The sequence below is a fragment of the Camelus bactrianus genome, chromosome 16, assembly GCF_048773025.1.
Source record: "Camelus bactrianus isolate YW-2024 breed Bactrian camel chromosome 16, ASM4877302v1, whole genome shotgun sequence".
Lineage (NCBI taxonomy): Eukaryota > Metazoa > Chordata > Mammalia > Artiodactyla > Camelidae > Camelus > Camelus bactrianus.
In genome coordinates this window covers 16,680,071-16,702,534 of record NC_133554.1, presented here as the reverse complement: position 1 = coordinate 16,702,534, position 22,464 = coordinate 16,680,071, and the positions used below count along the sequence as shown (strand labels likewise).

The 22,464-nt window shown below is 43.7% G+C and overlaps 1 long non-coding RNA gene across 2 annotated transcripts; it reads right to left on the bottom strand.

Moving 5' to 3' along the window:
- Positions 1-730: 730 nt before the first annotated feature.
- LOC123615660 (uncharacterized) lies at positions 731-14,383 on the bottom strand. 2 transcript variants are annotated; one of them, XR_006723334.2, is made up of 3 exons: positions 13,145-14,383; positions 12,012-12,145; positions 731-1,519 (listed from the first exon to the last, which is right to left on the bottom strand). It is a non-coding gene; the product is annotated as an uncharacterized LOC123615660 (long non-coding RNA). The 2 variants fall into 2 exon arrangements; XR_006723335.2 differs by lacking the exon at positions 13,145-14,383 and adding an exon at positions 12,342-12,900.
- Between the last annotated feature and the right edge of the window lie 8,081 nt (positions 14,384-22,464).

Sequence of the window (22,464 nt, the reverse complement as noted above, 5' to 3'; positions counted from 1 at the left end):
AACAGGCTGCACACACGCCCCACGGTTTGCTGTTGGGAAGAGAGCACTTCTGTGCTCCTGCGTCTCTGGGACAGGGACAAACATGGGAGGTTTGTGCTGGGTCCCCCTGGACTCCACCAATGCATATCATTCCCCTGATGCTTCTGCAGGGTATCCTTTGCTGGAATGACTGTGAATATAACTAGTTACTGAGTCTTGTGAGTCCTTCTGGCCTTGAATTACAACACAGATTGAATTTGCAACCTCATAGGGTCTTTTTAGGTAGAAGTTAGGGTATGGTTTGGGATGGAATGTGAGTTTGAACATTAGGTCATATGGGCTGATTCCAATGAAGTGGAGGCCCTCAAAGCTTCTTTGCCACTGGAAGCAGCCCTTCCACCCCTGCTGAGGAGGTTAATCTCTTGCCCTAAGATTCTATAACCAATTCCCAGACTTGCCCAGGAGCCCTGTTCTGCTGCATTGTAGTCTCTCCACCCACACCCATGCCTTCTTGGGGATTCCCTATGAAGAGTTGACTGAGAAAGAAAAGTCTCAGGCTTGGTTTATAGATAGTTCTGCATGACATGCATGCATCACCTGAAGGAGGACGGCTGTGGTACCACAGCTTCTCTTTGGGACAACTCAGAAAGACGGTGGGGAAGGGAAACCCTCCCAGTGGACAGAACCTGGAGCAGTGCACCTGTTTGTTCATTTTGCCCGGAAGGAGAGATGGCCAGAAGAAAGGGTCTGCACTGAATCGTGGTTTGGCTGGGTAGTTGGACTGGAAGGAGCACCACTGGAAAACCAGAAGGTCTAAAAGAGAGGTATGAGGGTAGATCCCTCTGAATGGCAGTGTATGAAGATATTTGTGTTCCGTGTGAATGCTCGCCAGAGGGTAGAGGAAGCTTTTAATAGTCAGGTGGGTGGAATGACCCATTCTGTAGACATCGGACTACCTCCTTCCACAGCAGCACCTGTGGACTTAAGAACAGAGTGGCCGCAGTGACCGTGATAGAGATTATGCCTGGGCTCAGCAACATGAACCTGTGTTCACCAAGAGTGCCTAATCTGCCAGCAGAAGAGACAACACTGAGCCCCTAATATGGTACCAGTGCCTGAAGGGATCAGCCAGCTACCTGGTGGTAGGTTGATTACATTGGACCGCTTTCATTATGGAAGAGGCAGCAGGTTGTTCTGACTGGAACTGACACTTGCTCTGGACATAGATTTGTCTTCACTGCCCACCGTGCTGCTGCCAAAACCACCGTCTGTGGCCTTCCAGAATGCCTCGTCCACCGCCATGGTATTCCCAGCAACTGAAAAGCAGCAGTGGGTTCATGCTCTTCGAATTCATCGATCTCACCATGTTCCCCATCACCTTGAAGCAACTGCTTTGACAGATGGTTGAATGGCTTTTTGAAGATTCAGTGACAGTGCCAGCTAGGTGGTAGCACCTTGCAGGGCTGGGACGGTGTTTTCCAGTTTGTGGTAAATGCTCTCAATCAGCATTATGTTTCTCCCATCGCCTGGACCCAGCAGTCTAGGAACCAAAAGATAAAAATGAAAGTAAATCTGCTCGCTATTAACCCTAATGATCCCGTAGTCAAAGTTTGGCTTCCCGTCTCTGCAGCTTTAGCATCTGCTGGTCTAGAGGTCTTAGTTACAAAGGGAGAAGTGCTTTCAACGGGAGAGATCGCAAAGACCGCCTTGGATTGGAACCTGAAGCCGCCATCTGGCCTCTTCGGGCACAGAATCCATAGGCAAGGCACTGGCTGGGGTGGCTGACCTGACTGTCAAGGAGAAACTGGGTTGCTGCTACACAGCGGGGGTAAGAGGGATACTGCTGGAGACCCTTTGGGGTGCCTCTTAGTACTCCCATGTCCTCTCATTAAGGTCGATGGAAAAACTACAGCAACTCAGCTTAGACTGCTGATGTCCCAGGTCCTTCACAAAAGGTCTGGGTCATTCCACCAGGCGAGGAACTGTGACCAACGGAGGTGCTTGCTGGGGGCAAAAGAAATACGGAATAAGAAGTAGATGACTGTGATCGTAAATACCCCTCATGACCTTGTGGCCAGCTGTAGATCAGGGACTCTAATAGTTTCTTTCTTTCTTTTTTTTAATTGAGGGCACTAATTAGGTTTTTATTTGTTTGTTTATTTTAATGGAGGTACTGGGGATTGAACCCAGGACCTCGTGCTTGCTAAGCACGCGCTCTACCACTGAGCTCTGCCCTCCCCGCTCATTATCTGTTCTGGATGATCACTGTCCGGGTGCCGTTGTAAAGAGCAGCCAGCTCCCTGAACACTTTCCCTGAACTCATGGTACAGTTTCATACCTTCTTTTGTAACTTCAGCCTTACCGTCTGGGATCAAGAAGAGAGGGATCAAGCTCAGGCAACATATGGAGATTTAATGTTTATATGTTTTAATCATTATGTATTTACATTTTATGCCCTTCCTTTTTTTTTTTTTTTTTTTCCACTTAATAGTATTTCATATAAAGCTTTTCAGTTATTGGAATTTCTCGATTGGTGAACGCATCAAGGTGCTGGGAGGGTGATGTGCCTGGAGAAGGCGTGGAAGCTCCTAGCTCCCACTCCCATAGCTTGCCCTATGCATCTGAGTTGTATCCTTTATAATAAACCAGTAATTGTAAAATTCTTCCTGAGTGAGTTGTTCTAGTGAATTATTGAACCTTGGGGAGGGATTTGGAGGAATCCTCAATTTGTAGCCAATTTAGATAGATAGAAGTGTGGGCACCCTGCTCACCCCATTTGTGACTGGTGTCTGAAGTGTGCGGCCCAGCCCTTAAACTTGTCGGGTCTGGCGCTAATTCTGGGTAGTTCGTGTCAGAATTGAATTGAATTGTAGGATACCTAGTTGGTGTCAGAGAATTGGAGAATTGGTTGTTGGTGTGAAAAAACCCCACCCATTTGATATCAGACGTATTGTGAGTAAAAACAGTTCTTTTGGTTGTCAGAAAAATGGGGTATTTGCTAAAATGGCCCTTGCTCATGGAAACATGTGGTTTGGGAAGAAGAAAAATGAAAGGGTGGGGTATAAGGAACCTTGATTCCTGGGTGGTCATGTAGTCACCCATGGCATGGAGCAGCAGCTGTATAAGTTACTAACAGTAAAAGTTAATGATCCCTGGAGAGTTGGTCTACTCGATGCATAAGAAATGTAAACGAATAAGAAAAAAGCAAAACACCAGTCTGTTGGTTATTGTTATGTGTAAAGGCTAAAATGAAATGAAAAGAGAATGCTGGGTCAGACCTTACTGCTGAACCCAGCTCAGATTTCTATCCATCTGAGCTTCCGCCACTAGCCTCAACCCCCAAAAGGAAGGATTATGTGGGGACAACAGAGAGTAACTCTAATACCTCTGGTCACCAAGAAGGTGGTCTGCATTGGGGGAGGGCAAAATCAGGAAACTATTGAAACCCCGGGGTGCAGCATAAAGAATCTGTCTCACTTCGTGGATTGGGATCATCAGCTTCCTGAAGAACCTTTGCTAGACTGGATTGTGAGAGTGATTTGGGGGCGTTGTCTTTGGTTTTGAAAGCTGCAAGGGGGAAAAGCATGTTTGGGTTGATGTAGGACCCACAGTTCACTATGGAACAATCAGAGATGCTGTGCAAGATTCAGAGTAACCTACTGGTTATTCCTGAGGAAACATGAGCCTGGTGAACCAAATGAAAATCAACATAAGATGTGTCTACCCTGGGAAGAGGGACTGTCTGACTCTCCCTATAAATGCCAAGTGAACACCCCCTATGAAGTAGCTGATAAGCTCTGTATGCAATCTGTGTGGGACTGGCTTCACAGTGACCAGGATATTCACCTGCTAAATATGCCTGCATTGACCTAAAACAATAAAACAGCAGCAAAATGGGTTTATTTGGGAACAGCAAAGAACTGCAATTCAGAACATGCAATCTGTGGTGAAGCACCCACAAGTCCTGAGAATGAAGGAAAGGAATGTTCTCTTATAAAGGAGAAGAAGGAGGTGGGAAGGGTTGTTATAAATAAAGAGTCCATTGGGAGGAAGCTGGGAGTTCCAAGTGTAGTGGCTTTTCATCGGCTGAGTTGTGACTGCTTCTCATTGGCTGGGCTGTTGCTGGACAAGCGGAAATTCTTCCTTCTGCTGGGCAGTAAACTAGTAACCTTCCTGTTGAACGTGCAAAGGTACGTCTTTTCCTATTGGGTCTGCAATTGACTTCAAGTGCTCGTGCCTAAGAGCGCCCCCTTCTGGCCTTCTGACTCAGTTTTCACACCTGTTACCCAGGTCATGGCAGATGCTGTGTTTGCAGGGGGCCCTTTTTCATTGGGCACCCTATGTAGCTTTACTGCTGCAAAATCAGCTATAATCTCAGAAACTTTATTGAATTTGCTGTCTCAGCTTCTCCTCATGCGTTTTACAGATGCTAAAAAATATTTTAGGTTAATGAACAAGGGAATGTGGAAAGGCAGGGGGGAGGGTCAAGGAACACATCCCAGCAGGGTAGAAATATTTAGAAATGGGATAAATAAAACTGGACATTGATGGGTTCAAAACAAAGGTCTTACTACAGCACTGTTGAAGGTTAGGTGGACTAAAGGGATCCCCTGATGGGCCCCAAACAAGTCTACTCTATCTACTTTGGTTAAATTTTTTTTTTTTTAATTTAAAAAGCTGGCAGACAAAGATTGCAATCAGAAACCTAACCTGGAGTAGGCTGAAGCAATAGCTAGGCAGTTGACCAAGATAAAGACTGTTAAGGTAACCAGATTAGGCCCAAGATGGAGTCGCTCATGCTAAACCCCAGGTCAGCAAATCAAAAGTTCACTAAGTTTCCATGCTGGGCTCTCCCGGCAAGGGAGGATGTGGGCCAACCCATCAGCTTTTTTGCCTGCTCAGCACTGGCCCAGCTATTCCCTTTGCTCCATGTAAGGAAAGAAACCCTACCTTAATCAATCAGCAGATGCTCACTATAACTTCCTTGCTCCTGCTCCTTCTGCCTATAAAATGTCTTGCCTTGTGCAGCTCTTTGGGGCTCCTATCTAACTGCTAGATTGATGCTCCCTGATTTTTGAATCTCTAAATAAAGCCAATAAGATCTTTAAAACTCACTCAGTTGAATTTTGTTCTTTAACATGACTGACAAAAGGCCAGAGTCCCTGGGCTCATCCCCCTGCTGGAGACCCAACACCTATGATCAGGGAGTGAAGGAGATCTCTGGGACTCCTTGACATGGGAGCCCCAAGCACTGTGGTACCAAAACTCATCTGTGAAGCCCTGATTAAGATGGAGGTTTGGATGAAAACTGTAAGGTTTAAACTGGCCGTATGTGGAGAGGTGGTGTCTCCTTGACATGAATGTTCCATGGATGGACATCATGTCTGACCCGGGAACACCTCCCCTGCCTACAGTTAGGAATGTAAAGACTGATGGGATTCAGGTGAAAGTTTATATGAAAATTCGTATGTCTGAAGTGGCTGCATCTCTTTTACCTGAATGATGATGGGGACGGACATGGTGCCTGACGAGGAAACTGCTTCTGAGAACAGGAAGTGTGTAACTCTACCCTTCGGGCAGTATTATTTGGACACGCTAAATGCAGACCAATGAGATGGCCTAAGTCCAAACAGTACAAACTGGAGTGCTGACATGGATAAATTCTCTGTGCAGTAGCTGTGTGTGCAACAGAGATGGGCTTATTGCAGAAGCCTGTGACACCTTCCAGCGTTGACTACAGCACTTCAGTCCAGAGATTCCCATCTGAGGGGTAATTACTAGCTTGCTGTAAGACATTAATTAAAACTGCTCCTGTGACTGAAGGATATACAATAATCTTGAAACTTGAAATGCCTATGATGTCTTGGGTGATGTCGGAAAAACACTCTATCTGGAAGGGCAATACCCAGATGCTTTATACAGCATCATGCTACCCGTGGGATGCAAGGGTCATGTAGACACAAGCAAGGAGCCTTTTTCCCCAGGACTGACTTTGAATTTGTATAAGGAGCCGTCAAATTCTGTCATCATTTGGACAGTGCCTTATAAACAGCTCTCAACTGACCAACAAAGAGCTGCTTGGCTTGTGGATGGCAGCCCCAAGGTGAACAGACAACATTCTGTTTTGAAGGCCACCCTCTGTTTGAAGGAGGTAAAAACTGATCAGCTCAGTAGGCTGACTTGCATGCTGTTTTCCTAGCAGTGATGGGAGAATTGAAGAGTGATAAAAGCCCCTATGTTTAGATTTTTATCCACTCATGGGCAAAGACTTATGTCTATGTAATGAATCCTAAATAACAGGATTCTGAGAGCTTCCAGATTGGTAAACACATCAAGGTGCTGGGAGGGTGCCACCCCCAGAGGGGGCATGGACACTCTGCGCCCCTCACCCTATACCTTGCCCTCTGCATCTCTTCCATCTTCCATCGGGCTGTTCCTGAGTTGTATCCCTTATAATCAACCAGTGATAGTAAGTAAAACAACAATAACCACAACAAACTTTCCAGTTATTTATGTAATTTGTGTAATTATGTAATTTATTGACTCATAGTAATACCCTGAAATTGATATATGATGGTTTATGTCATTTATCCGTTGTTGGCTTCATTATATTTATTGCCACAAGCGTTCTGTATCTACAGCAAGATAATATTTTGAGATATTAATCTTTGTGATTTTCTTCTGTATTCTAGGAGTATGTGAGTATGTGATCCTTCACCTAGTCATCCAGAGGCATCTTAAATGCCTTGGGAAGAACTAGAATTGTTAAAACAGAAAGAAACACTTAGCTTTTGACTTTCCAGCTGAAGCCTACCTAAGACACATTAGGAAACCACAGCTTTTGATTTTGCAATAGAAAAGAAAGGACGTTTGAGGATTAAAAAGATCCTGCAGGAAAAGGACAAAAAGATGTGTGCATGAATAACAGATGCTATCAAAGATAAACAAAGCTGAACGCTTGCTAAAGTGGGTGAGGATAGATTTTATTCAGTAATACTGTTGCAACAGGAAAGAGAGTCCAGCATAAACTTAACTTCAATTTGTGCAGGGGTCTGAGATAGAACTATACGTTTGGGGTCAATGGTGTGTAAGCGGTGTGTTGATTGCCTCCTCAATATCATTTCTCTTCCTTTTTTTTGTTCAGTTGAGATATAATTGACATGTAATACTGTGTAAGTTACAGGTGTACAATGTGTTGGTTTGATACATATTGCAGTATGATTACTAGAGTAGTGTTTGCTAACACCTCTGTCATGTTACCTAATTATCATTTCTTTTTTGTGATGAAAACAATTAAAATCTAGTTTCTTAGCAAATTTGAAGTTTATAATACAGTACAGTTGACTGTAATCACTATGCTATACATTAGATCTCCAGAATTTATTCATTTACTAATTGCAAGTTTGCACTGTTAAATGTCTTCCCAATTCCACCACCCCCTCCAACTCTTGGTAATCACCATTCTACACTCTGTTTTTGTGAGTTCAGCTTTTTTAGATTCCATGTATAAGAGATATCATACAATATTTATCTTTCTCTGACTTATCTCACTTAACACGATGCCCTCAATTTCCTTCCATGTTGTGAATGGCTGGATTTCCTTCTTTCTCATGGCTGAATAATATTCTGCTATATATGTGTATATATTTGAAATATAAACATAAATTCTCTTCATTCTATCAGAGTCTTAAATTTGTTCAGGATACAAGGTGCCCAGTTCAAGATGCCTTCCCTGACTAGCTGCTGGGAAATGTAAACAGAAGTGACTGGATAAGAGTTCCAGGAAACTTTATACGAAGTGATTGATTAGACTTTCATATATTTTTGTCATTCTTCCATCTACATGCCTGGGACATGAAGTTGAAGCTGGGGGCAGAGCATCTATCTTGTTATTTGAGGCAAAAAAGAGGAGGAGAATGAAAGCTACATGTGAGGATGGTGGCGAGGAATAGTCAAGGGTCCCTAGGATGCTGATGACATTGGAAACCTGCTGTGCCAGCCCCAGATCGTGTATTTCTAATCTTACTAGGAAAGGAATCCCGCATTTGGTTTAGATAGTATAGTCACTTTTTCGGCGGTATGGTTGTCCCTTGGCATCTATAGGTGATTGGTTTCAGGACCCCACCTCCCCACCAAGGATACCAAAATCTGAGGATGCTCCAGTCCCTCATATAAAATGGCATAATACGGTTGGCTGTCCATATCTATGGGCTCCACATCCGTGGGTCTGGAAGGCCAACTGTATGTAGTCAGATGCAGTCCTGATGCTGACGGCAACTGAACCCAAAGGCCTTAATGCACGTGCAAGGGCAAAGAATCCAGACTGTGAGAGGAGAGGGGGGCCTAGGAAGAATTCATGAGGACAGCCAGGTACAGGAGGCTGACTTGCAAGGGAGAGCATTTGAGAAGGAGTGCTTAGCAGTAGTCCCAAGGTGGGAGGGTAGAGCTCAGTGGTAGAGCACATGCTTAGCACGCACGAGGTCCTGGGTTCAATCCCCAGTACCTCCTCCAAACATAAATAAGTGAATAGACCTGGTTACCTCCCCCTCATAAAACACATAAAAAAACAAGCAAAATGTGTGCTTCGATACTGTTCCACAAATCTGTCTCATCCTTTAAAAAAAAGAAGAAGAAGAAGAAGAAGTATTTCCAAGATCAGGAAGCAGAGGGGTTAAAAAAAGAAGCTCTGTCACCAGAATTCACTCCTGGCTCAGGCCACTCCTAGCCAGGTGACCTAAAGTAGTTCACTTAATTGATCTGTGCCTCAGCTTCCTTATTTGTTGTTTTTTTTTTTAATTTTTATTTATTTTATTATTTTCTGAGGGGGAGGGAGGTAAATTCGGTTTATTTAGTCATTTATGTTTTTAGAGGAGGTACTGGAGATTGAACCCAGGACCTCATGCATGCTAAGCATGTGCTCTACCCCTTGAGCTATCCCCTCCCCCCCCAGTGTCCTCATTTGTAAAATGAGGATATAATAGGGTTATTGCAGTGATTAAATGTGAAGGGCCTACTGGAAGCCCTCCGTCAGCACCAGCTGCTGTTATTGTTAATCATTCCACAGAAAGAGGGGGTTTTTTGTTTTTTGGGTTTTTTTGTAAAGGCTAATCTCTTGGGAAGCCTGGCAAAAGCTATTATCCTCCATGGGATTATCAGACATTTGTTCTCAGACAAGTTTAATGAAAGGGCCCTCTAAGGTGTCACAAAATTCCTTTTCCAAGTCTGCCTGGCTGGTCCTGTAGTTGTGCACTGGCAAAAAGTTTTCAGTTCAATGAAGCATTTAAGAAGCACACTTCCATGTGCCAGGACTGCGTTTGGGTGATGGTGAGATACAAAGATGAATATAATATTGTGTTTGTGTGTGTGCATGCGCTTGCGGGGACAGGGGAGGGTGGCCAACAGCAAATGCTACTCTCTTGTTTTTGCTGGACTTGAGCCAGGCAGATGTGAACTTGAGGAAGCACCTCATGAAGGTTAAAGATGAAGCTAACCTGGCAGAAGGCAGAGCCAAGAGATGGCGAGATGGGGAATCCCAGTGCACTGGCATGTTTGAGCCTGGATCAAATACACCTTGTGAAAATTAATGAAAGGAAAACGTACTAAAATGGAGTAGCCAGAAGGGGGAGATCTCATACACATGCAACTCAGATCTTCATAGGAAGAGATGTTACCTTGCTTCTCCAGCAGGAAGTGACTCTACTTTACCATCATCAGGAGGAGGATAAAAGATTCTCTTTGCCTGGAGACAGCTCAGCCAATGAGAGACTGTCACAACTCAGCCAATGAAAAGTCACTATACTTCAAACTCCCAATTTTCCTCCAATAGACTTTTTGTTTGTAACAGCCCCTCCCAACTTCCCTTTCTCCCCTATAAAAGAGTGTCCTTTGCCTTATTCGGACTTACGTGTAGTTCACCACAGTTGCATGTAGAAAACTGCAATTATTTGCTGCTCCCAAATAAAATTTTTGCTGATAAAATAACTGGCTGTTTGTTGTTTTAACAAGTGGAAGAGAGAAATTAGTCTCCAACTTTTTGTTTATGGAATCCAATAAATTGTTAGATTTTCCTTCACTTGCAACTGAAACAGCTGTAAGTGATGTCTCCTGCCTTAAAATTTACTAACTGCTTTGTACGCATTTGTTAATGTGAACATTTAATTAAAATGAACTGTTGAAGTTGCATAGGTAGCCAGTTTCAGAAGCTGGAATAAATCCTAGGAATCTTTTTTTTTTTATTACATTATGGAAAAATTCAAACAAATACAAAAGCAGAGTCAATAGCGTAACAAACCACTATGCTCCTATCACTTAATATTCCATCAAGAACATATTCCATGGTTTATTCTCATATTTTGGCATTCTGATTCCTTTGGGTGTGTGAGATTATATATAACTATGTGATAATTATTATTATTTTGCTTAAAACTTTTTCTGAGTTAATTATTTAGTAGGGACCACCAAAAGCAAAATTACTGGAAAAAGAATATGAACATTTTAGAGTGAGGCATTTCTAACAATGATTTTATACATCTTCTATGGTTATCTCAGACGTTACTCAAGATTCTGGATAAAATTGATAGAAACTGACTAATTTTATGAACATAAGCCCTTGAGTGTATGTCACAGAAATATAAATTTGGGGCACACAGCCATCCAGAAAAAAGAACTACATTTCCCAGCCTCCCTTGTAGTTAAGTATGACCATGTGACTAACTTCTGGCCAATAGGGTATAAGCATAAGTATTCTCTTCGCAGTGGCTGGAAACTTTCTCCAATGGGTGATTTTTGCCGTGTTTTTTCCCTTCTTTTTTCACTGTACTCACTAGTAATACGGATGCCATCACTTGGGATAATGAGCATAAAGACAAAAGCATAGGCGTGGTGGGGAGATAAGCTGGAAGAGGCCGGGTCACTGAGAAGTTGAGGATTGGGCGCACCCTCCACTTTACCATCACTTCCCTCTCTTTGCATGGGAGAGAGACAGTTCCATCTTAAGCCCCTGGTGGTTTGGGTTTTCTGCCATGTACAGCCAGACCTAATTGCAGCTAAACCCAGTGAGGTTTTTAGAAACTGGGAATAGCCTTGTTACATTCTTTTTCATCAGCCCAGAGAAGTGAAGCATTACTACTATGGGAAAAAGCATTCCAAATGTACCTTGAGACCGTGTCATTAGGTTTGGCTTAATAAGTATTCCTGATCTCAACAAAAAAGAAAACTTTAGTGTCAGTAGCAGGAAATTCCAAGTAAAACTATAGAGTTCAGGACATCCAGCTTCCAATTTAGTTGCCTCAAGGATAAAGGAAAAGAAGGGGGTTGGGGCAGGGAAAGTATCTCCCAGTTTGTCTTGTTTGTAGAGATTACCATCCCTACTCCAAGAACTATTAAAAGGCCCTCTTGAGAGAGCTGCAACCAAAAATAAAGTGACATTTGGCATCTCTATGGGAACACATTTAACTCTGTGTCTAGAAGAATAATCTGTTTTAATTTGCTAAAGCCCAAGTCTAGCTGTGTTTTCCTCTGAGCCTGGAAAAAGAAACCAACCAGTGAGAAAATATTTTAAAACAAAAATGTCAGTCTGAAAAAGAGAAGCAAAATGCCAAGTCAAAGAAAGTTTTGTGTCAGAATGTGCTCTGGTGAAAACACAGACAATTTGGGGCTCCAATCCGTGATATGCCGGGATCAAGAAATCAAGGATTTTTGTTGTTGTTTCTCGAAAAAAGTGTTCATTTCTGGGAGCAGCGAAGGGAGTGAGCTATTTTGCTGTGATGTTCAGCAGCAATCGTGGCCCTTGCTCTTTCCTGCCTTTGGAATTTGTCAGCAGTCAGAATCAGGGTCAGGTTCAAAAACAAAGAGCTGCATGTAAGTGACCCGCTCCAGAATTAAGTAACATCATCATAACGTAGCTTAGTTCCTGTCCTCTGGAGTAAAGAACTCTCTCTGGACCAGATCTCTTGGCTGTTTGTCCTCTCTGCCAAACACGTGTGATGGGTCTGGCCAGTTCCTGCAAGACTCCCTCTTTCCCCCAGACTCACCTTGGGTTGACGCTTGCAGTCCTCTCTCAAGAGAGCCGTAGAGGGGCCATCCAGTTTGTGATCACACATGGCAAGATATTAACCCGAGCCAGCTTCTTCCTACCAGGCTGCACACCTCTCCAATCAGTGTTCACCTGGGGAAAGAAAACCAAGTTGAGTGTTGTCTTAGGCAAAGCCTAAAAGAGGTAGCAAATCTGTTTCAAAAAAAAAAAAAAAATCATCTAGTGCATCCCAAAGCCAGTGTGATTGCAAAGAAACTTGCAACCATCCTCAGCCATTCTATTTGTATGATAAATAATTAACCTTCAGCAGGTCAAATTATCTACTTACATATGGACTTCAGGACATTTCTGTTGTTCTTTAACAGAACATTTATGTTCTGTTAAAAGCCTTTTTAAAAAATAGACATTTCACCACTAGGGTAAAGGAGATGGTTGTAGAACTTGGCAATGAAATCTACACTCTTGGGGGAAAAAAAAGTTGTAACTTTAATCAGCTTTAATCAGTGATGGGTTTTAGCAGTGTGTTCCACCAGGGTAACAGCTCACCATCACCTTGGGCTTTTTCTTTAAAAGCCACCTGCCTGCTACCCCAGTGCCAGGAAGGAAGGTTGCCCTAGTTCCTTGGTCCCTTTCCCTTTAAGAGTTGTTGGCGTTTCAGCTGGTAAAGATCCAAGTGCCCTCTGGACCACTTGGCATGAAGTGCAGATTTTCCAATCTGGAAGGGAAAGAGCCTGTTCTCCAGGGAAGGCTCTTCAAGGTGATTGCTCTCTGAGAGATTCCTGCCACTGCCTTTGGCTGCCTTCACCAGAGACAAACCCCTCTTGCTGTCAGGACGAGCTAGAAACCCAGAGATGGAAAAATAGGGGCTCAGGAGAGACTGGCTGAGACCTTTGAAACCAGTGGCCTTGCAAAATGGAGGAAGTGGGGGAAAGACCAGCTCAGGCAAAGGCAGCTGAACCCGGCCCCCTCCCGGCCCCCTCCCGGCCCCCAACCCTGTCCCCGACACGCACAACAGCTCTGCCCTGATGTTTCCACTGTCTCCTTTTCTCCAAAGAGCTTCAGTGAAGGAGGGTTGCTAGAGGGAGCTAATATGCTAACCAGGATTCCAAGTAGGGAGAGAACAATACTTACTTGGAATAAATACTTTCACGAGCCACCTGGGCTGGAGGGAGGCCCCCAAAGGATGTGCTGGATGACATAGATGGTGGTTAATGCGAGCACTGCTCCAAGATGAATTTGTATGTGTCCAGGGGAGAGTGAGAAGGAAAGACACAGAGAAGAAGGAAGTCCTCTCTGGGCCACCACCAGGAGGGGGGTGTACAGTGTGGTCGGGGTGGGGAGGGGAGACTGCAGGAGAGGAGTGACGAATGAATGAGTGGTCAGCTGGAAAGAAACACGGAAGAATAAAAATGGAAGTAGTGTTTTCTGTGAGTTGTGGGCTCTAGATTTCCTTCCTCAGCTCTGCTTTGACATCTTCAGTGAAGTGTTCGTTGTTCCCTTTTGCAGCAAGTGCATCCTTTCTGGGGACACAAGTTCTGTGGTCTGTTGACAGTGGGGGAAAGGAGGCAGCAGTGCTGGACACAGGGGACAGGAAAGTCCTGACTGGGTTATGGCACTTCTGTTCCTCTGTGTGTTCACATCACAATCTGGGGGAAACGGCAGAAAGGAGATTACAGCCAAAGTTGCTTTTGGATGGAGAAGGGCAGCTCGAAGTCCCCAAGGTGAGGTCACCCAAGGCGAGGGTAGGTGTGAACTTGGAACTGCCTGACCCCAAAGCACATGCCTTAATTATCTGCATGGTGCCATTCCTCCCCTCGCCCTGCACAGGGCTTTGGGACTGTGGGAATTAGTGCCTAAGCACTGCTGGTCCCTGTGTCTGGTAGGAGGAGCATAGCATGGGGTATCAATGCCTGCATTTTGGAACCAGACTCTGGGTTTGAATCCGAGCTTGGCCATTTACTACTTGTGTGACCTTGGGCAAGTTTTTCAGCTTCTTTGCACCCCAATCTTTTCATCTGCAAAGACAAGACAGTAAAAGTACCTTCTTTATAGAGTAGTTAGGGGAAGTCATGGAGACGTGTCCAGAAGACTTTTAGCACAATGCACTAAATGTGAGTTGTTACCGTTATTTCTAACAGCAACACAGGATGATGCCACGACCAGCCCTGATGGTCAGCAGTGATAACACTACCCTTCTATCCATATTTCTGATCCACAGAAAGAGTTCAGGTTCTGAGGCCAAACAGACCAGGTGCCAACCTCAGCTCTACCCCTTCCGGCTGAACCACTCTGGGAAAATGACTTAATCTCCCTGTGAAAAGGAGTGAAAAACACCTCACCTGAGATGTGGGATTGTTGGGAGGGTGAACTAACATGAAAAGTACCTGCCAAGGCCTGTCCATCTGGTTTGATGATGACACAGGCTGGTGCCTCCCCCGCCCAGCTCTGCTTTAATACACACATATCCAAAACAGCCCTGGGGTCTCCTAAGACATCAGATTTTCCTACTTTTGGTTAAGTCTGACTGGAGTTAAACTCACTTAGAATTGTTCCCTCTGTGTTGTCTGGAAAGCCAGTTGGCCTCATCTCAGCATCTTGCTGGGCAGGTTGGCTGAAACATGATGGAGTCTGTTCAGTGATCAAGGCTGTTTTGAGATGGCTGGGAAAACTAAATTGGCTAAGGTGGAATAAACTAAGTCAAACACATTTATTATGTGTTATTATTACTATATTTGTTATGAGCCAAATGTTTCCCTTTTTCCTCCAGTTTTGGGCAGGTGTCCATGTTAGCTGCCCCTCCTCCCCTTCTAGGGACTTCCCCAAAGGCTCTGGTCACTGGTGGCCACCATCTGTAATGTTTCCCCCCCCTAGGATGCCAAGCCCCATGGTAGCCCCCCCAGAGGCTTGAGGGGACCAAGATGTTTTGTTTGGCTGTTGGAAGAGTAACCACAGAAAGTTGAAGGACTTGGGGGCATATATATCCCTATATATGTGGGTAGAGATGCATTAAAAGTGCTCTAGAAGAATACATCTGGCTGATGGTAGCTGTCTCTAAATGTGAAATAACATGTCTTTTTGTTTTTTTAAATCTGTACTTCTGAATCTTTTCTACAATGAAAAGTATGGCTTTTGCAATAGGGAAAAAAGAATGATTAAAGATGACAGTGATACTCTTAGCTAGGAAATTTATCCAACAGCTATTTATCAAGGTTGTATTGTGGCCAGCACTGGGCGTGGCACGGGATGAACAAAAGGGACAAGACCCCCACGCACTCGAAGAAACTGCAATAAACTGAGGGAAACCTTCAGCCAACAAGTAAATACATCATGACAAAGTGGGATGCATGCAACAAAAGAAATGACCCGGGTACTGTGGTTGAGAGCAATGGAGGAGGCTGTGTGTGATGGAACCTGCCAGAGAAGGCAGTTCACAGGTGATGGGGAGGCCCAGATTTTTAGGAGGAAAAGGAGGCCACAATACAGAGTGGGCAGAGGAGAGCTCCAGACTTGGAAAGTGCCTGCGGGATGGTCCTAAGACAAGAGCAAGCTTGACACGTGGGAGGGATTGTTTGCGGATCGGAGTTGAGATTTGGAGGGGAGGGGCAAGTTCATGTACAGCCTCTAAACCTTGATAAAGAGTTTGGTCTTTATTTTAAATGCAAGAAGAAGACAGGAGGCTCTTGACAGGGAAGAGGCTGGAGTGGTGCCGGTGGAGATGGAAAGAGCCTCGTGGATTTAGGGCATTTTGACAGGGAACAAACAAACAAAACACACTGCTGGATTAGAGATGGAGAATGAGAGAGAGAGGGTGGTGCCACTGATGGCGTCCCATTTTCTGGCTTGGAATTATCTATCAAAGTGAGGCAGGAATTGTGAGGGGAACAGGTTCGGACATGCTAAATTTCAGATGACTGGGCTCATTTAAAGGGCAGCATTCAGAGGTGGCTCAGCCCTCTGATGTGATAAAGTCCAATGCAAACAAGAGAAACAATTCGCCCAGTTGCTCTGGCATAACTTTACAGCTTTATAAAGGTTTAGTTCCTTGATAATAGATAAGGAGTCATGTATACTTTTGAGTTGCACTGGATTTCATTTTATGGGTGACAACATGTGCCAGAGAGGCATTTGGTGATCTGGGGTTTCATAAAGATAGCGGGTATAACCCTCAAGAATCTACCCTAGATATACTAGACAATGTATTTGGGACAAATTACTGGAATAATTTCCAATAAAACTTTGTGGGAAATGTAAGTGGCCAGTTGGTGTGTAGTCTGTGGACAGATGATAGTTATCTTTATCTAGCACTTATTCTGTGCTGTTCATTCTGTTACATGCTACATGTAAATATTCTGTTTGAGCTCTGTGTTATTTTTTTTTAACATTTTTTTATTGATTTATAATCATTTTACAATGTTGTGTCAAAGAGCTCTGTGTTATTTATCATCAATATTACATGAGAAAAAAGGGATCAGAAAGGTAAAGAAACTTGCCCAGGGTCACAGAGCTAGCCAGGGGTGGAGTCTGTATAGGACCCAGGTCTGGGCTGACTAGAAAGCTTGGCTATGAAGGTGATGTTGTCCTTAGTTGGCAGAATGCATTGTCTCAGAAGCACAGACTGAGATGGGATTAAGAATGAGAAAGGTGGAAGTGGGTATAGCTCAGTGGTAGAGTGCATGCTTAGCATGCACAAGGTCTGGGGTTCAATCCCCAGTACCTCCATTAAAAAAAAAAAAATGAGAAAGTTTTATTGGGGAATGACACTGATGGAAAGACAAGACCCCAGTGAAGACCTGTCAAAGTCTCTGAGTCAGCACGGAGCTCTGTAAGCAGACTGCCCAGTACAGGGGTCCTGCATTGGGTGGAGATGGTTAGACCCTTGTACCACTACGTCAGCTCATGCATTGGCTGTGGAGGACACTTAAGAAGAGCATGATCTCAGCTTGAAAGCCGGGCTGGATCCCAAATGCTGTCAGTTAACTACACACCTTCCATCTGGGCAGGAGTCCATCTTAAATGGGGATCTGAACCCTGCATCTCCTTGTTTGCTGCAAGCTCTAAAAATTGTCAGTGCCCCTTCATCCAAAAAAAGGCAGTGCATTAGGTGTATATTGCTGTGTAACAAATTGCGCCCAAAGGTAGTAGCTTAAAACAGCAAATATTCGCTATCTCATAGTTTCTGTGGGTCAGGAATCCAGGCACCATTTGGCTGGGAGCCTTTGGATGAAGTTCTTTCATGAAGTTGCCATCAAGCTGCACTGGGGCTGCAGTCTCATCTGAAGGTTCACCTGGAGAGGGAACACACCTCCAAGCCCACTTCTGAGGTGGCTGGCAGGCCTTGGTCCCTTATCCCAGGCCTCCCCACCTCATGGCAGGGCAACTGACCTCCCCCAGGGTGAGCAACCCAGGAGACAGTGAGAAAGAGGACCCAAGGTAGAAGGCATGGTGTTTTATAATCCAACATTGGAAGTGAAATCCCATCACTTCTGCCACATTCTATTTGTTAAAAGTGAGTCAATAAATCCAGTCTATACTCAAGGGATATATAAGTACAAGACTAGCAGGAGGCAGGGATCATCGGCAGTCATTTTAGAGGCTGCCTCCCATAGGCAGGTGCATATTCAAATAAACAACACTGATGACAATAATAATATTAGCCACCATGTATTGAACATTTGCTATGAATCGGGTGTGGTGTTCGGCTGTGACATACACCATCTCACCATGACTCCTTCATTCACTCAAGATTCATCAGGCATCAGGCCCCGGGAGCCATGGAGAACAGAATGATAAATAAAGCATACTTCCTGATTTTTTTTTTTTTTTTGAGCACATCTGACATGCTCATGTCCAGAGATATAATTGTTATAATTTTATAAAGGAGGGAAAGAGAGGTCACACAATTACTAGGTAAGTAGGAGGCCAAGGCAGTCAGTGTGACTTCAAGGCCAGACATCTCTGTGAAGACAGCATGCTCCTGAAAACATTGCTAGTCTAAGAACGATTGTAAGGAAGAAACAAATCACAAATAATACATGCAGGGTGGGAAGGGACAGACTGGGATTTCAAAATGTAAAATAGATGAACAAGATTACACTGTATAGCACAGGGAAATATATACAGGATCTTGTGGTAGCTCACAGCGAAAAAAAATGTGACAATGAATATATATCTGTTCATGTATAACTGAAAAGTTGTGCTCTACACAATTTGACACAAGATTGTAAAATGATTATAACTCAATAAAAAAAAGGTTAAAAACAAAAACAAATAATACATGCAATAGAATCCACTTATATGAGGTTGGAAAAAAACAGGGGCTTGGTTAGCAGTGCACAACCTGTAGTAATACTAAAGAAAAAAGCATGGAAAAGATTCCGACACGTTAGGACAGCGGCCATCTCTGGAGGAGGAGGGGAATGGGATGGGGGGGGTGTCACAAGATGCTTCTAGGGGGCTAAGTGCTCTTCTAGACTTGGTAGTTATATGGGTGTCCAATTTATAATGATGCATTAAACTGCGCAGGTGTTTTATTGACTCATCTGTACACATCAGATATCTCCCCATAAATAAAATTACAACCGGACTGAGTGGGACGTCATTTGCCAGGTGCAGGCACCTGTGATGGCAGGGGCTCTCTTTTACAGGCACGAGGCACAGAAGGTCTTTCTGTCTTTGACACAGATGGACTCACAGCCTGGCACCGCTGTGTTCTTAACATGTGTGACACCCAAAATAAATTCTGAGGAGGACAGTGCATGGTGAGATCACCTTGCCGTTCGATACAACACGTCTGAGCAAGCGGCTTTCTCTGTTCCTGAAGGGGCTGCTGAAGACTGAAACCTGATTCCTGTTGTAACAGGGGCCCCTTAGATCTTTACAAAGCAGAGAGCGACTGTGTATAAAAGTGTCAGGGAAAGCTCACTCCCAGGGTACCTCAGATTAATTAGGCTTTAATTTATTCCCTTTCAGAACCTGTTGGAAAAGCAGAGGTCGGGTTCTGTTTAAGGCTGTGAAGACAGGCCAGCTGGAAATACCGGAGAGGGATTCGGAAGCCAGTGTCTGTCCTCCAGGAGGAAGTGGGGGTTGGGGGTGGAGACTGGGGGATGTCCTATCTCTTTGGGGGATTTTGATCTCCTTCTGCCCAGTCCCACCTTGGTCAGACAGACCTTTGCCCTCTGAGTTACCAGCCCTTTAGATGCCCTGGGCTCATGACAACTTTCTACATCTCAACTTGGGAGGGGGCAGGACCTGAAGCAAGGTCACACAGAGAGCAGAGGTGTGCTGTAGGGCCCAGAAGGACATCCTACCATTATCCATTGCAGAGAAGGTAGGAAGTGTCAGACGCCTGTTATATTTGAATTTCAGATCAACAATGAATACCTTTTTAGTGTAAGTATGCTCCAAGTATTGCATGGGACATACTTACACTAAAAAAAATTATTCATTGCTGATCTGAAATTCAAATCCAACTATTCAACTAAGCATCCTGTATTTTTATTTGTATATTTCTTTGGTAACCCTGGGGGAGAGGGTACCTGCATCTGGAAGAGGGAGGGACAGCTGGATGCTGGCAAAATGCCCCTGGGCTCTGTGCAGGCAGCAGTGGCTACTGCTTGCTTGATCTGCTCACAATCTCTATCGCTCCAATCTCTGGCCCGTGGGGGCTTCCACCTAGAGTGCAGGGTGCATACCTGCTCTGCACTGGATATCTGATAATATTAAGGAATTACCATTAATCATGTCGTGTAATAATGACCTGGGCTTTTTAAAGGAGGTCTTATCTCTTAGAGATGTATACTAAACTATTTATAGATAAAACGATAAGCTATCTGACATTTGATTCAAAATAATATGCGGAGGGAACATAGATTGTTGAAAAAAAAAAAGGCAGATCATGCTCACTTGGGAATGGCAGCAGAGGGAGGGAAGGACTGCAAACAGGCACAAGAAAATTCAGGGAATGAGGGAAATGTTTTGTATTTTCATTATGGCAATGGTTTCAAGGATGTATATATTTGTTAAATCTCATCAAAGTGTACACTAACATGGATGCAGTTTATTGTATGTAAATTTTACCTTAATAAATGTATAACTTCAATAAAGGCATACCTCAATAAAAGTACTAGTTGAAAAACCAAAATATGGAAGGGAAGTGACAGGGTGTGGACGAGACAGGGTTGGCTGTGGGTCCTGGTTGGGGGTGGTGATGCTTACACGCAGGGTTCACTGCACTGACCGTCTGCTCTTTGAACTGCCTACATTCAGAATTCTCAATAATAATAAGAATTCCAAAAGATAAAGGAGAAAAAAAAGAAGAAACTTCCAAATTAGGTGTTTTGGGATTTCTCAATAACAGAGAGCAGCTTAAAAAAAAAAAATAGAATTAGATTTGATTCAGATAACTGTGAATAACTGGAAGATAATTATTATCTGGAAGGATTCTATGTTCAGATTGCCTCTAAATGACTGTAAATTCTCACTGCACGTTAATGGGGGGAAAAAAAGGGAGAATCCAAAAGAGTGGGAATGCAAAATGACTACAGCCACTTTGGAAGGCAGTCTGGCAGTTTCTTAAAAGCTAAACATAGTCTTAGCATATGATCCAGCAGTCACATTTCTCAGTATTAACCCAAATGAGTTGGAAACTTATGTCTACACACAAACCTGCATATGAGTGTTTATAGCAGTAAACATATTCACAACTGCCAAAACTTGGAACCAACCAAGATGTACCTCTGTAGGTGAATGGATTAAGCAAATTGTAGTACATCCAATGTAATATTATTCAATGATAAAAAGAATTGAGCCACTGGGGTGGGGGTGGGGGGTGGAAATGAAGGAAATATTGGTCAGAGTCCAAACTTTCAGTTGTAAGACTAACAAATTTGGGGATCTGAAGTCCAATATGGCGATTGTGGCTAATAATACTGTCTCATTTACTTGTATCTTGCTAAGAGAGTAGCTCTTAAATGTTCTGACTACACACACACACAAAAAGAAATGGCAACTATGTGATGGGCTGGAGGTGGTAGCTAATATATTCTGGTAATAATCATTTTTGCAATTTATAAGTATATCAAGTCAACACCTTGTACACATTAAAGGTACACAGTGTTATATTAATTTATATCTCAATAAAGCTGGAAAGGAAGGAAGGAAGGACAGAAGGGAGACACCAAGCCAGAAAACCCATGCAGGAACCTTAAATGCATATTACTAAATGAGAGCAGACAGTCTGAAAAGACTACATACTGTATGATTCTAAATATAGGACTTTCTGGAAAAGGCAAAACTACAGCGACATTAAAAAGAACAGTGGTTGCCAGGGGTTGGGGGGAGGCAGGGAATGAGTAAGTGGAACACAGGGAGTTTTTAGGGCAGTGAAACTATTCTGACACTGTGCATGACGTTATGCATTTGTCAAAACCCATAGAACTGTATGACACAAAGAGTGAGGCTTAATATAAACTAGGGCCCTTAGTTAAAAATAACGCAACAACATCGATTGATTAATTGTAAAAGATGTAACACGCTAACACAAGATGTTAATGATAGGGGAAAGTGTATACTTGGGGAGGAGGCATACGGAAACTCTCTGTACCTTCTGACCAGTTTTCCCATAAACTTAAAACTGCTCTTAAAAAAAGTCTGCTAATTTTTTTTTAAAGATAAGGAAAACAGAAGAAAAAATCCAAATTAGATGTTTTGGAATTTTTCGATAAGGGAGAATTGCTAAAAAAAAAAAAACCACTGGAATTAGATTTGGTTGAGATAACTATGGATGAATGGAAGAAAATTACTACCATTTAGAAGGATTTTACATGTGGATTTCCTCTCAGTGACTCCAAGTCCTCACTGCACATTAAATGAGAAAAATGGAAATTCTTAAAAAAAAAATTAAGAAGACAGACAAAAATATACAATTATATCACTCGGCAAGTAATGCAGATATGCCCTTCAGTCCCTCTCTGTTTATCCCAGCAACATTTTGCCTGTAACTGTCCTGCATTTGTGCCACTGTTTTCTGTTTCGGAAGGCTGACTCCTGTTCACAAAGGGGGAAAGGGTGGGGCGCGCAGGGAGGCCTTCCTGTGATTTCATGAGAGCGAGGGGGACTTTGAAATATTAATCCAGCTACACTTATGAGCCCTGCTGCCGAGGCTGGGAACTGCCCCTGTGGATGTCAGGATGCTGTGCTGTTAGAAGCCTTTGCTCGGCAGGGGTGGCTTAGCTTTTGGGAACCAGATTTTTTTCAAGTGTCTGGGAGCACATACCCAGTTCCTGGCTCTAAGCAAAGGAGAAAGTGAAAGGTTCTGACTGAATTCTGCTGCCTGGGAACTGAGCCACCTGTCGGGAGGAAGCACAGGTCGTGCCTAACTCGAGGGTGCTCCCAAGTGGCTGTGGACCAGCAGTGGTCCCCTGCAGAGAGAGGTAAGAAGTGTGAGCCAAACT